Source organism: Gavialis gangeticus, unplaced genomic scaffold (assembly GCF_001723915.1).
Source record: "Gavialis gangeticus isolate Ggan-Ray unplaced genomic scaffold, GavGan_comp1, whole genome shotgun sequence".
Lineage (NCBI taxonomy): Eukaryota > Metazoa > Chordata > Crocodylia > Gavialidae > Gavialis > Gavialis gangeticus.
This window is the reverse complement of record NW_017729022.1, coordinates 62,032,135-62,038,593: the sequence shown is the minus strand read 5'-3', so window position 1 is coordinate 62,038,593 and position 6,459 is coordinate 62,032,135.

The following is a 6,459-nucleotide window of genomic DNA, read 5'->3' as shown; positions in this document are numbered from 1 at the left end:
ATGTCTCTGTTAGCCCTATGACATCTGGGTTTGAACTAGTCAAAGAGGCTTGCCATTTATTATTGAGATCCAACTGTAAATGCCTTTCTCCCAAACAATCTAATTTCCAAAGAGTATATAAAGGGACAATATGACTAGTCCTAACCACTGCAAAATCATTCTGCCTGGCAATATTGCCCTCAGCCCCCCTGTACCCAGCTTGTCTGTCACCCACTGATGCCTCAATTTACATCTTTGCTGACTGCCTGTCTTGCATGCATACCAACACAGCCTCTGGCATCTTTACTATTCATTCCATCCAGGAAGAGCACATACCAACTGCAGAGACTTCCTTAGGCTGATTGAAGGGTTTTTAAACCTGAAAGCTTGCTAAATTTTGTTTCACCTGTTTAAGTTGGTCTAATAAAAGAGATCAGATTCACCCAAAGAACCTTGTCTGCCTATGTCCTTAGACCAACACAGCCATAACCTACCTCCTGAAACCAAAATCCTGCTATTCTAATAATAATATTAGTTAAAATAGAATCCATTCCTCTCTCTAGTCTCAAAAAAGATGCAGGAGTTGAGGGAGGAAGAGCCAGAAGAACCCTAAGAAACTTGTTTTGAGGTATGTCTATATCGTTACTAGTGGCATAACCCTATACTTCAGCACCACGTGAGATCTGAGAGACAACTTTGGCTTTATATGCTGATACAAGAGCTTGGACTGATCGTCCTGCTGTGGTTTCATAAAAATTGTTTATAGCCATAGCCTATTGGGCTGCCTTAGTTTTAATTTACTGAATATGTTTCCATGATGGAGAAGCTGTGAATAACACACCCAAATACCTATAGGTTTTGACAACTTCAAGTTTAGTTCCCCCCATATTCCATGGATATTTCATCAAACGACCTCCCCAATACATTATTTTGGATTTATCATGATTTATCTTTAAGTTATTTTGTCCACAAAGATGCTCAAAAGTTATAATTGCTCTCTGTAATCCAACAGGCATTCTTGACCATAAGTGTCATCTGCATACATTAAGGTAGGGATCGGAGTTGCTAATGTGCATTAGGGGGATAAAAATGCGCATCCTGCATATTTCCAATAAAATCATTCATGTAAAGATTAACTAATAAAGGGGCCAAAATACATCCTTGTCTAACCCCTTTTTGTATGTGAATTTTTTTGTATAAGTTCACCCTTCAAGTCCCACTTAACTTGGGCCATGTATCTTTATAAGTGTTCTATCAACAAATGCAAAAGAGAAGGGTCAATTCTATAATTTAACAATTTCTTCCAAAGTTTACTTCTAGCTATACTGTCAAAAGCTCTTGACAAGTCTACAATAGCAACATACAGTGCTGATTTGTGTATACTTATGTCTCAAAAACTGAAGAATAAATATGTTATCAATAGTGGAATATTCATCCCTGAATCCAGTCTGATGTTCATGTAATATGTTTTCCCCTTTTACCCATGCTATGAGATGATATAACAAATGGTGCCCACAAATGTTAGCTGAAAAGTCTATCTAATTTATAGGGTGATACGATTCTGGTTTATCTTTTAAGCCTTTCTTGAAAATCGGTACAATAATACTCCCTTTCCAGGAATCTAGCCCAACTCAATTATAGAGTTTTACTATTTTTCCAAGATTGGCATCCACCATTTGATGTTATCAGTGTAAACTTCCACCGGTATTCTATTTGGGCCTGAGGCTTATAAAACCAGTTCAGGTAATCCAGCATCACTTCCATTGCTTGGTGCAGATAAAGCCATCAGTTGGGTCCTCGACTGCATTGGACTGACATTATGAGCATTGGAAGACAATGCCTCCTATCCAAGCAGTAACTCCCAGCTCCTAGAAAGAAAGGGATGCTCCAAGTGAGCTTTCTATCTGTCATGGCTGATTGTACTACAGAGACTGACCACTGGCTTCTACCAGGTAAGTGTTATGGTCTCTCATAGATGGGATGCCTACAGACCCAGCTGTGAATAGAATGGAGTGAGCAAGTATGCCTGCTACTTATTCCTAAAAATTGCCTTAGCTTTGATATATCTTAACAGGAAAAATTCCAGAGTCAAGGCCTGTTGTGTTCACTAGAAATGCTCTGCAGCTGTTCCCTGGCAGTGAATCCTGGAGATGAAAAGTACTTTTCTAAGGGAACGTAATTGCTGCTGCAATGGGCACAGGGTGGGAGGTGAGACTGTGGTCCTAACCAGTGTGAGCTTCTAGATAAATAATACCTTGGTTCATGCCTAAAACTGAATTGGGAGCCTGTGAAGAACAGGCTGAGTTCAAATTGGGCTGCCCTATGTAAGAGGCAAGCTGCTGATGTTACTATTGAAGCTGTTGCATGCTCAGTTAGACCCACAGGAGCGTTAAGGACTTCACTGTTTAACAATTATTTATTTTTGTTTTTTGGCTTCACTGAGGAGAGCGGTAGGTACTGTGCTCTCTCAGTCCCAACTTAATAGGTTAAGAGGATTTGTGTAGTGGAGGAGTGGGACCCTGAGCATTTCATCTCCAGGTTTTAGATTCCTTTAGCTCAGCTGCGCCAGGAGATACTTACCATCTGATGAATGTTTGGCTACCTATGAATAATAAATTGTTGGGAATCTCAATTCCATATATATTAAGTTCTCTGATCACATTACAAAAAAATCAAATCATAATAGATACTAATTAACTTTCTCATTGACAGATGAAGGGCTGAATGGGTCCTGAAGACTGAACTATTCACTCATCCTTAGTAAAAGGTCCTCCCTTAGTTTTGAGGTGAAGTGAAACGTTGGGAAAAGCTAAACAAGCTCTGTGCATTATGGGAATATGGCCAAAGTCTCGTGGTAATGCAACCAGGCTTACATCTTTACTTGTTACTTCTTTTTAGTTTGGCTTATAATATGTAGGTGCGGGCCGATTGTTCTCTAGCTTAATCTTAGGCCAGAGCAGATCTATATACTACTTAAGGAGATGGTGATCAGTGCGTTAAATTGTGGAATCACATGGTGCATGCTGGTGCACATGAAATCACATGGTGCGTTGTTCCTCTCTGCCTGCTAATCTGTTTCTCTGTGGTTCATTATAATATCCAGGATCTCAGGGCGGCTTTAAAAAGCTGCTGTTTTTTTAAATCATCCCCCTGAAGGAGTTTCCCTTCTTCCTCCCCTCCCAAAATGTCCTTGATTTGTCCCTGTCTGTGGTCAAAGATCAATAAGATTCAGTAATTCCAGGATGGGTCAATAAAATCTATTCTTTATCTTAAAATGTCAAGATTGTAACAACCCACAGGTTGTTACACAGGCCTAGAAGTAGAATATTCCTGCTCTTTCCAGTGGAATTCAGAGCTTAATTCTAGCCCTCGAATGGGCTTTTAAGGGGTTAAAAAATATCACAGAAAGCCATTTGGGAGATTTTATTTTGCTTTGTTTCCTATATTCATGGACAACTGATTTCATGTTAACTCAGGTATCTGGCATTACAGCTTGAGGGATACAAAGAATATTGACATAACATTTTATTTTTTTAATTCTAACACCTTATAAAATTAGTTCTCCTGTAACACATGGAGCCCATACAAAATTGGTGATGGCATGGCTAGAGGTGTTATTAGCATTCATTTGAGATGAACTGCATTACTCAACAATGACGTAGCCAGAAACAAGTCTGTAACTGTACTAATAATATCTTCACTGTATATCATAGTATGGTATAATCTTAAAAATGAAGAGTTAAAAGAAACATATCAAACCAAGTTATTAGGGTAGTGAAGATCTGAAATGTTTCTTTATGTAGAGCATGTCTAATCTTGTAGGAGGCACGTCTGGGCTGAGAGAGAAGACTTGGTTTACAACTTTAGACTTCTCATGGGCTTAATCTTTTTTAAGTACTAGTGCAAAGGGCAGTTTTGAACAAAATTATGCTAAAACCCAAAGTCAGACTGAAATTTACTTTGACTGGTTCAATATTACTAGCTCCAGTGATTAAGTATTCTTTTGATCTCTTTATTACCCCTCAATGCTAATCTAAGCTTCCTTAAAAAAAAAAAAAAAAAAAAAAGCCTAGCTGTGCTCTTGAGGAAGAGCCTTTAAAATACAAATAGATTTTCTTCCCTTTTGTTCTGCCATGCTCTTGTCTGCATCTTCCTTTCTCTACCAATGGGTCTTTCCATTCCTTTGTAGTGGTATGCTCATCAGTGATCACCTTTTTGTCAGGGGGAATAAGCAGTAGTATACATGTATAGCCCATTAGCCTTCTGCTTATAATGGGTTTAGATACAGGGTACTGTCTCCTCGAGTTCTTCACGTTATCTTTTTTTCAAGATGCAGGATTTGGATCCAACAGGTAAAGGCCGTAAAGGCATTGTCTGCCAATCCTGAAACTGCTGCTGAGACGAGACCCACCCTCTTGCTCTGCACATTCAGAGTGCTGAAAAGATTTTGCATGGTCACATTTGGGAAAGCAGACCATGTACACATTTGAGCAGGATCTCAGGTGTGCTCTTTAGGCTAGCACAGCAGTGCGCCTGGGAATGAACTAGTAGCAACTACACATTTCTTTAGCATCTGGTGTATGCAGAGCAGGAGCAAGTGGGTGCGACTTGTTTCCCAGCAGCAGTCTCAGGATCACTGTGGAGGCAGTCTAGATGTCCCCAAGGCAAGAAGATGAAGACTTATGCAATCCATGACTGGGTGTCTCATGATAGTCATGCAGGGGCTTGCTATTTCAAGGTTTGCCATGTTCTGTTGCGTTCCTTACTCCCCATTAAAGGGGAAGGGAAGTGATAATCCCTGGAAGCATCCCATCAGATAAAGACTTTTGCATTCCAACCTCTATTTATCTTGGGATAGTTACTGCTTCAAAAACAGGAACCATGTGTTTCTAAATAGTTCTGTTCAGACTTATGGCTGTTTATAGCAGAATTGTCCAACTGGCAGTCCACAGGCTGCATCCAGTCCAGAAGAGGTTAACATGTGGGTCAGTGTCTGGTGGGGTCCCAGCTGCCCACATGGTTTGGAGCCCCTGCAACATGTGGCCTGGGGCCTGCAACTGGTGTGGCATACAGACCCTGGCCACTCTGATGTTGGACAGCCCTGAACTATAGTATTGGTGTCATTTTCTGAGGGCTTCGGATATATCAAGGGGCAATCAGTAAATCAAGTGGTAGTAGCAGAAATATGGTATGAAGGCTATCCATGTTTCTTCTTTAAGTATGTGTCGGCGTGAAAGAATGATGGTGGCATTTCTTTTTGTTTTTACTAGAGTCTGTTGAAGCTGCATGTGCAACTTGTCTCTTCTCCTGCCTGTCTGTACAGGAATACAATGCATAGTGATTGTGACACTCGCTCAGTCCCCTCTTACCATCTGTGGCAGCAGGCCAGCACATGGCAAGCATCCGTTGTTCTTCCTTAAGGTACTCCCTAGTGTTTGGTAAAGAAATCCTTCTTTCTTTTAACATGGACATTATAAAACAAAGGAAAAAGCAAGAGGTAGGGACCTGTATCTTACCATACCATACAGAGTAGAATGAGGCACTTCATGTCATTTACAGTGGTGGACACGAAGCCTACCACGTTTAAGGCCTGCCTAATTGGCAACAGATTCATCCCTTTTATCAGTTGTCACAGCTGGTGCCTTTCCTCTACATGAAGTAGTGTTACATCCCTGATATATGAACAAATTGTTCTTGTGGCAAACTTGCAGCTCAAGGGATACACAGTTCAAATGACTTCTGCCTGCATAGTTGAGATGTCCCTTCATATGCAGTGGGACTGCTACCTCCACAGAAGCTGAGGGGGTGGGAAATGGGTTTTTTCTTATAAAGTACCCCTCTAAGTAACTGCCTCATGGCTGGCAGTCAGGAAGAAGCAGGGAAGAAAACCCCAGTGAAATCACCAGCTTTTGGTGCCATATTGTTACAGATGTCCCAAAAATAGTACCAAATCCCACTCCCCCTCCCAAATTTTGAGCACTTCTACATCCCTTAAAAATGGAACGGTACAAAAGAAACCCAGGCCAATGAGATCTGTTCAGGCTTACAGCCTGTTTGCTGGTTTCCCTAGCTTCAGGCATTCATGGCTGAGCCTCTCTCTTCCACATTCCACCAGAATGACATGGTGACGAAACCTCCCCTGAATTTCATCCCCAGAAGTTTGCATTAACCAGTCCATTCAGCTTACTGGTGCTCTTCCTGAAACCACACTCCGTGGCAGGAGAAAAGAACTATGTGCCACATATACCCAGGACTCTGCATTGTTATATGAATGGGACTGTAACATTCAGACTGCCTAGCTGCCTATACAATGGAGTTCAAAAGCCAGCAGGCTGTCTTTTTAGAAAGAATCTCAAAATGGGTCACATGGTGCATCTCTCTGTGTTTCCAGCTGCATAGTGTGCCTCTCCTGCCCAGCATCAAGGTTAGTTCTGCCAGAGCTCAAGTGTTATTCATAAGAGTTAAATGTCTAAAACATAA